The sequence below is a fragment of the Octodon degus genome, unplaced genomic scaffold (genome assembly GCF_000260255.1).
Source record: "Octodon degus isolate 3935 unplaced genomic scaffold, OctDeg1.0 scaffold00272, whole genome shotgun sequence".
Lineage (NCBI taxonomy): Eukaryota > Metazoa > Chordata > Mammalia > Rodentia > Octodontidae > Octodon > Octodon degus.
In genome coordinates, this window is record NW_004524848.1 from 1,131,973 (window position 1) to 1,140,684 (window position 8,712).

Consider the following 8,712-nt stretch of genomic DNA (forward strand, 5'->3'; position numbering starts at 1 on the left):
AATATTTTGCTGAGTTAACACACCTATAATAGTCAAATAATGGAACTTAACAAAAAAAGGGTATACAGATGAATGTCCATTCCGTATCTGTGTATTCAAAGTGGTTAGGATAGATATATAGTTACATTCTCTTAATGAATAGAGAGATTTGTTCTAATACTGTTTGTAAATAGGATATCATGTTCACATCTTATACAGCAATTAACCACTAGGAAAAATGTATGCAATGTGTTAATTATTGAAACTGTCCTACCAATTTGGTTTGAAACTGTCTCATTGTTATTTGTTTCTCAATAAAATTATGGCAAAAAATTAAAAAAAGAAAGAAAACTACAGGCCAATCTCCCTACTCAGCATAAATGTAATCCATAAAATACTGGCAAACAGAATGCAGCAAATCATCAAGACTACATACCATGATTATGTGGGATTCATCCAGAGATGCAGGGATGTTTTAACATATGTAAATCCATAAATGCAATACACCATATTAAAAGAACAAAGGACAAAAACCGTATGATCTCCTCAATAGATGCAGAAAAAGCTTTCACATGTTTATGATTAAAAAAAAACTACAGAAAATTGGAATAGATGGTCTTTATTTCAATCTGATAAAAGCCATTTATGGTAGACCAACAGCCAATATCATTCTAGGTGGACAAAAACTGAAAGCTTTCATCCTAAAATCAGGAACAAGACAAGGATGTCCATTGTTTGCAAGCTTACTCATCATAGTCCTGGAAACACTAGCCAAGTTAGACAAGAGAAGAAATAAAAGGAATAACAATAGGAAAGGAAGAAGTTAAAGTGTCATTATTAGCAAATGATATGATCTTCTACATAGAAGACCCCAAAACCTCTACTGAAAAACTGCTCAAGTTAATAACGTCAATAGAACAAATGAATACAAAGTCAACACTGAAAAGTCAATAGCCATCTTGTATACAAATAATGAGAGAACACTGAGAGAAAAATTAGGAAAACACCTTTAACAATAGAATCCAAAAATAATGAAATACCTTGGAATCAATCTAAAGAAGGAAGTAAATGACCTTCTTGAAAACTATAGTACTCTAAAAAAGAACATCAAAGAAGAATCAGAAAATGGAAAGATAACCCTTGCACTTGGGTAGGAATAATGAATATAGTGAAAATGGCCGTATTTCCAAAACTGTTATACAGATTTAGTAGAATTCTGATCAAAATTCCAATAGCCTATCTCACAGTATTAAAGAAAACAATGCTATAATTCATTTGGAACCAGAAGAGGCCAAGAATAGCAAAGGCAATTTTTGGCAACAAAGGCAGGAGGCTTTACAATGCTTGACTTGAAATTATAATATGGAGTTAGTCTAATAAAAAGTGTGGGGGCCAGGGAGATAGCTCAGTAGAACAGGGGCTTGCCTGGCAAGCTCAAGCGCCTGAGTTCAATCTCCAGTTCCACAAAAAAAAAAAAAACACCAAAAGATCAATGGAACAGATTAAAAGATGCAGAAACAACTCCAGACATACTCAACAACCTTATGTATGATAGAGGTGCCAAAGATTTTCACTGGAAGAAAAATAACCTCTTTAATAAACAGTGCTGGAAAAACTGGATCTACATATGCCAAAGATTAAAACTAGACTCATATCTTTCACCATGCACTAAAACTAAATTCAAAATGCATCAAAGATTTAATTTTGAAGAGGAGGGTAACCAGGAATTAAATTCAGGACTCCATGCATGTCAAGTGGGCACTGAACCACTGAGCTAAAACCTTGACCCAAAGGTCTAATTATTAAAACAGAAACACTAAATCTGCTGGAAAATAGAATACATAAAACTCTTGAAGATGCTGGTATATGCAAAGACTTCATGTGTAAAACTCCAAGCACACTAGACATATCACAAAGAATCAACCACTGGGATCTCATCTTATTAAAAACCTTTGCACAGCAAGAGAAAACACCGATGGAGTGAAGACATAACCTACAAGGTGGGAAAAATGTCTGCCAGCTGTTCCTCACATAAAGAATTATTATTAGGAATATCTAAGAACTCAAAAAAATCAGACCACCCAAATTTAAAGACCCAATCTAAACATGGGTCTTCATCTGAGATGAAGATGCACTCACTGCTCAGGTGAAGAAATACAAGCAGCAAATAAGTACATGAAAAATGTTCAACAGCACCCATCATTTGAAAGATATAAATTAAAACAACACTGAGATTCCATCTCACTCCAGAAAGTAGAGCTACTATCAAGAAGTTAACCAATTACAAATGCTGGAGGTGCTGTGGGGAGAAAGGAAACTTCTCAACTGTTGGTGGGCCTGAAGACTGGTACAACCACTGTGGAAAACAGTGTGTAGAGTCCTCAAGAATCTAGGATTGGAGGTCCCATTTGACCTAGCTATTCCCCTTCCCAGAAGAATTAAAACCACAATGATATATGTGCACCCATGTTCATAGCAACATAATTTGTAACAGCTAGATTTTGAAAACAACCCAGATGGCCATCAACTGAAGAATGTGTAAAAAAAGATGCAGTCTTTTTATATGAGTACTACTCAAAATAAAAAAGGAAAAATTTGAGACTTTCATAAGTAAATGAATGCAACTAGAGATCATATTCATAAGTGAAATAAATCACACTTGCATGTGTAAATATTGTATCGTCTCCCTACTGGGAGATGCAGAAATAGTAAACAAGATACAAAATGTACAATAGACATTGTGAAATAGGAAGAAATTCTTCAGAAGGAAAGAGAAACTGGATGGGGGAAAGGAGTAAAAAAAGAAGGGAAAAGTTGAGATTGCTATACTACTAATTTCTTAGTTGACTAAAAAGAAACTTTCGGGGAGGGGGCGCTACTGGTTAGCTCAGTTGTTTAAGCACCTACTTATGCAAAGGCAGTCAGGAGCAGGATACCGCAGTTCATAATTTTATTGAGAAACAAATAGCACTGAGAGAGTTTCAAATCAATTTGGTGGGACAGTTTCAATAATTAACACATTGCATACATTCTTCCGAGTGGTTAATGGCTGTACAAGATGCGGACATGATATTCTATTTACAAACACCATTAGAACAAATCTCTCTATTCATTAAGAGAATGTAACTATATATCTATCCTAGCCACTTTGAATACACAGATACAAAATGGACATTCATCTGTATCCCCTTTTTTTGTTAAGTTCTATTATTTGAATATTATGGGTGTGTAAACTCAGCAAAATATTCTAAAAGAGTCCAGTAGCCCATAATAGTATTGGGTCTTCCACTTGACTGGCAATGTCAGAAACTGTTGACCTGAGTTGCCTATAGCTCAACATAACAGCATGGCTTTACTTCTTATATTTCTTTTTTATACTTTTCTGCTGGAAGGTTAAGACCAAGGTAAAGCAGGACCTATGCAACAAGAGTTGTACGTTTGGGGTCTGATAAGGTCAGTCAAATCCCCTCAGGATTTATCCTGAGATCCTGTACCTCAGATTGTAAAACCTTTGTCAGTGTCAGCCATGTGAATGAGTCACAGCCATTGCTTGGCCAATGTGCTCTCTGTGAAAGCCTGAGAGAATGTTTTCTCTCCATGTGACTCTCCTTAGGCACACTCTGCATCATTGATCACTTTCCTCTTTGGCCCCATAATCTCCTTGATCAGAAAATTTGGGACACGACCGAGTTACATGATGTAACAGTACAAGTTCTCATATGTCCTGAGTCTTAACTGACCTTGGAAGGGTAGGGCCAAAATGTTGACTTTCCTTGCAGCCCTCCTTTTTCTCTAATTTGGTCTGCAAACTTAGATTGTTAGCCATCCAGAAGACAAGCTTACTGTTATTAGCATATAACTTAGGTTGTTAAGCTTAACCTCACTATCTGTCTGAATATCAAACATCTTAGGCATAACATGGAAGAGGTATTTTTCATCAAGTATTGATACGTTGAACTTTAAATCCCTACAAAATACAATAAAAAAATTTAAAAATTAGAATATATTTTAAAAATAGGCATAAAGAATTATATACTTCTTATGTTTACACATAAGTCCAAAAAACTAACCATATACAACCTTGAAGCAGGACAGTTCCACAATATTCCTTTTCCTGTCTCTTGTTTTCATTCACCACCTCCCTCTTTTTGAACAACCATCAATCCCCAGTTCTACATGCCTTATCAGACCTGCCCTTAAGGCAGTCTCAGCCAGCCAAGAAAAAAAAAAAAAAACCTTCTAAAAAGAAACTTTCCTATTAATATTATTTGGACAATCAAACGCCTATATCTTGTACTCCAAGCACCTAATTTTAAAGACAACAATAAGCAGTATATCAACCTTTGTTAATCCCCTATGTTCTTGTTTTTAAATTTTTGTTACTTTTTCTTCTCAGTAAATTAAAAGTAAAAAAAAATTAATTTTTTAAAGTACATAATATTTAACTCTCCTTTCGTCAAGTCAAGAATATAAAATAGTCAAAATTCTTTTTTTTAATTATTTATTTTTTTATTTTTTAATAGATTGCCAATTGAAAATGAATTATTTACAAACATAACTGAATATAATAATAAAAACTGTCCAAAATAAAAATGAAGAAAGAATTTACAGATCAGTCATAATAGTTCACTGTGTCAAAACCAAGAAACTATATTCATACAATAAGAATTCTCAAAGTAGAAAGAAGTAGGCAATAACTATTTAAAAATTTAAAATTTCTGAATTTAGTTCAACTTATACCACATTTCCAAGAAAAATGAACCTTGCAGAAAGGTATAGAAGAAATCAGATCAGAAATAATTTCAGAGCTAAAAAATGTAATGGTAACTATAATCAAAGAAGTACTAAGTGCTTCTAAAGAATACACTGACAAAATTCTTATACACAGGTGGTGAAATGTAAACTGGCATAAGGACTTTGGAACCCCCCAGGATTAGCAAAATTAAGTAAATCACTTGCCCAGGAACACTTAAGTAGCAAAATGAAAATGTCTTAAGTCAAAGGCAGTATTCAAATCTCCTCTACTCCACTCCACAGTTCATGGAAACATGACACTATACTATCTCTCAAACAAAAGGAAGTCAAGTCAAAAAAGCCACAAAATCCACACCCTTTTTCTAATTTTGAAAATTGTTTAAGAAGTTGTACACAGTAAGTGTACCCATGACTAGTTCAACCCCTGGTGATGTTTATAGGAAACTAGAACCTCTGCTAGCCAGGGGAGAGTGGGAAGTAAAGCAGTACATATATAGAACTAACCACTTTTCTGCATGTTCACCTGAGTTATGATAAACATTTCTTTTACAGAGAAACACGGCTACCAAGAGGTATTTCCAACACCAGGAAATGTCTAAAGAGAACAGTTACGAAATGAAAGAGATGCATCTTATTTAAGAAGACTTTTAACTGCCTACTCTATCCAACCTTTAGGCAAAAGACATTTCTAACCTCATTTTACTGGCGGCTGATGCCTTTAGGGGCCAAGTAACTGATTTTTTGTTTTAGTTTATTAGTACATGTGTGTAGTATATAACATCTACATCTCTTGTGGGAAGTCAGTATATGTACATCCAAATAATTTTGGTCTGCTGAGAGGTAAAGAGTTGAAGCAGAGGTCAGAAACTTAAATTCTACCCTTTTACATTCTACCCTTGTTCTTCTAGCTACCTCATAGCAGAAAGGCATTAAAATTTGTTAGAGCTGGGGCTTTGTGGCTTAGCTGATCAAAAAGCATGCCTTATAAAATTCTTTAGGGTCCCACTCTGGGTAGCTACATTGGTGGGTTTCCAATCTACATTATCTTGTTTAACACTATCACTTAGACATTCTCCCCATTTACAAAATGAAAACCGAGGTTCAGTGAAATTTAACTTACCACAGATCACACACTTGACATTTAGACCAGAAGTCAGATCTGCTACACTTCACCTTGGAGAGCTGCAAGTTAAAGAAATACCAAATATTAGTAGAGAAATCTGCAAAGTATTCTCACATTATTAAAAATAAAAAGACAGTGGTAAACCTCTGAAAATAATATCTTTAATTATTCAAGCTCAAATACTCCCCCAAACACTGTATCTCAATACCGGAATTTGATTAGGATAACCTCAAGGCTGGGCAAGGTGGTGCATGCCTGTAATCCCAGCTATCCAGAAAGGGCAGGATCACCACAAGTTCAAAGACAGCACTTTTCAATTTAGCAAGACCTTGTCTCAAAACAAAATAAAAGGGCATTTTGCTCAGTCGTTGAATGCCTGCTAAACATGTATAAGGCCCTGGAATGAATTACTAGCTGGGAAACCATTAAATCTATCTGGAAGATGTTAGTTATCAATAAACATAAACTAGAATCATAAATAGTACCTTATAAAATCCTTGCCAGTTAAAGCAGCATAGTAAAATATTACTTTAAAACCTCTCATGTAGGTTAGAAAACTTTTGGAAAATTCTTTAATTTGATTTTGTCTTTTATTTTCCCAGGTACACACACATATTTTTGTGACAAGGTTGCAGACTTTCACCTCTCTTTTCTCCTTACCACATCCTTTATCGTGCAAAACGAGGAGACCTAGGCACAAGTCTCTCAACAGAAAAAGGTCCTGCATAATTTTCAGATACTAGCATCAAAACTTCACTTCTCCTTATGTAGAAAAATTCATTCAACTTGTAGAATATTAGCTTTATTTCTGAAACTGACACAAAACTATTTCGTGCCTCCAGCAGAGGTGCTACTTTCACTCAGAAAAAAAAATTAATTGGATATGCAAATCTTCAGAAATTCAAATTTGTTCCTCAGAATGAAAAGCTTATAACCAATATCTCCAAACTCACCAACTGAAACATTTTTAAAACGCCTGCTTCTTTTCATCAAAAATGAAAGCCAAATGCTTCACTAAACATAGGAAGAACTAGATGCCGGTGTGACAAATTTTTTTAGTGCTTTTAACCTTGATTCTCGCATTATACCTTTTCTGTTTATGTCTTTTCCTAGTCTCAATGGGAGTCAGTGAGGTAGAATACATAACTTACCTATTTTGCTTTTCTGATTTAAGATGCCATTCCTTCCTCCCTCGGGATAAAGGCCATACAAAAAGTGAGAGCTTCACAATAATCTAAAACATGATACCCTTTCTCCAGTCTCCCCTCTTTAAAACACTGTTAATCTTCATTTTAGTTCACTTTTCTTTCTTCTCTATCTAGAGCTAAAACTCAGCTCACTTGATGTTATCAAACCATCAAATGAAAGGTTCTAGAAATAGCTTCCTATTTGTGGAAAAAGCCAGAAGGCATACAAAAATGGGAGAGCTCAAAGTCTTTCCCAAACCACTGCATGTGAGATGAAGCCAAGCAAAAGCTGCAAGGCTCTGCTATGAATTTAAGGTAGTTCCACAAGGGGTTGATTTGAACCTGAAGTAAAACGTGATCATAAAACTATCAGAGGCAACGATCCAGCCACAGCAAAGTTCGAACACCTATTCCTCGGAGCCCACGCTGCGCACGCACGCACGCACGCACGCACACACACACGCATGGCATCAGTGCACAGCTGCATGCCAGTCTGCGGGCTGGGCAGTTTAAGGTTACACATGCTCCCCTCCTAGGTCGAGGTGCTCCGCTAGGCCCCGGACAGTAGACCCCGGGCCCAACCCGCGCGCACCCCGCGGCGGCCAACATCGTCCGCAGCTGGGCTCCCCGGCCGCGGCCTCGCGGGCTGGGTGCTGCCGGCTCCGCGGCCTCACGCGCGCTGACACCGCGTACCCCTTGCAGCTGCCGAGGCTCTGGGTTAGCCGAGGCCGCGCCGCTCGCACTGCATGCCGAAGCGTCCGCGCTCCTCACCGCCAGGAGGTCACCCGAGCCCCGAATTTAAACTGGGGCAGGGAAGGCGGCGGGCGGGAGCCGCCTTTGACTTTGTGCGTCGCAATCCCTAGCGGGCTGCGGGCACCCAAGGCGAGGCAGGAGCGCGCCCGTGAGGAAGTCTGGGCAGCCGTTCCCGGTGCCGGCGCCAAGACCCAGGGCGACCCGGGAGGACCCCAGGGGGGCCCCGGCCCGGCACCGCGCGCCGTACGGAAGTCGCCCCTCCAGGAACAGGGGGCGCAGCTCCGCTACCCCCGCCACCCCGGGCCCCAGGCCCCCGGCCCGCGCACCTCGGCAGCCGCCTACCTGCCGTTCGGGATTCCGCCTGTCACCGCACCTCCCGCCGGGCTCGAGATTTCTCCGTTTTCCGCGTCACAATAAATAAAGAAGTTTCCCCGCAAGCCAGCGGGCGGCGGAATGCGCGCAGAGAATGACTTCCCGGCTGGCCAATGAGTGCCCTTCTACGGCGGGCGCGCACCAATGGCGGCCGCGGGGGCGCGGACCGGAGGCGGGGCGACGCGGCTGCGGGCGGGAGTAAGGAGGCGGGGACAGGCCCAGGCTGGAGAAGGAGGCGCGGGCGGCCGAGAGGGTGACTGGCGAAACCCCGCGAAGCAGCGTGGTGGCTGGAGTCCGACCGCGGACGCGGAGCAGACGCTCGCAAAGAGACTGCTCGCTGCTGAGGGGCGGGGAGTGGTAGCTGGTTTGTTTCTTCTAGGTTCTAGGCTCTGTTCTTATTTACGTAGAAGTGACCGAAAGCCTCGCGAGCGGGGGCCGGGGGAGGCTGAAGGGTGACAGTCGACGGCGAGCACCGAGTCAGGGCAAGCACCGAGTCTTGGGCTTCGGTCGCCTTGAGGCTGCGGGCAGGGAGGGAGGCCCATG

At 40.1% G+C, this 8,712-nt stretch overlaps 1 protein-coding gene across 6 annotated transcripts in view; it reads right to left on the minus strand.

Moving 5' to 3' along the window:
* The window catches only part of Herc3 (HECT and RLD domain containing E3 ubiquitin protein ligase 3), a 202,457-nt gene extending 194,212 nt beyond the window's left edge, over positions 1–8,245 (minus strand). For 4 of the 6 annotated variants that reach the window (XR_002819192.1, XM_023706831.1, XM_023706833.1 and 1 more), the window contains exons 1-2: positions 8,140–8,245; positions 5,855–5,916 (exon numbers count right to left, since the gene is read on the minus strand). The gene's annotated coding sequence lies outside the window, so the exon portion shown is untranslated. Of the gene's footprint in view, positions 1–2,886; positions 2,928–5,854; positions 5,917–8,139 lie in introns of those variants that run through there. The other 2 variants (XM_023706832.1, XM_004646578.2) reach the window with 1 other exon arrangement.
* Between the last annotated feature and the right edge of the window lie 467 nt (positions 8,246–8,712).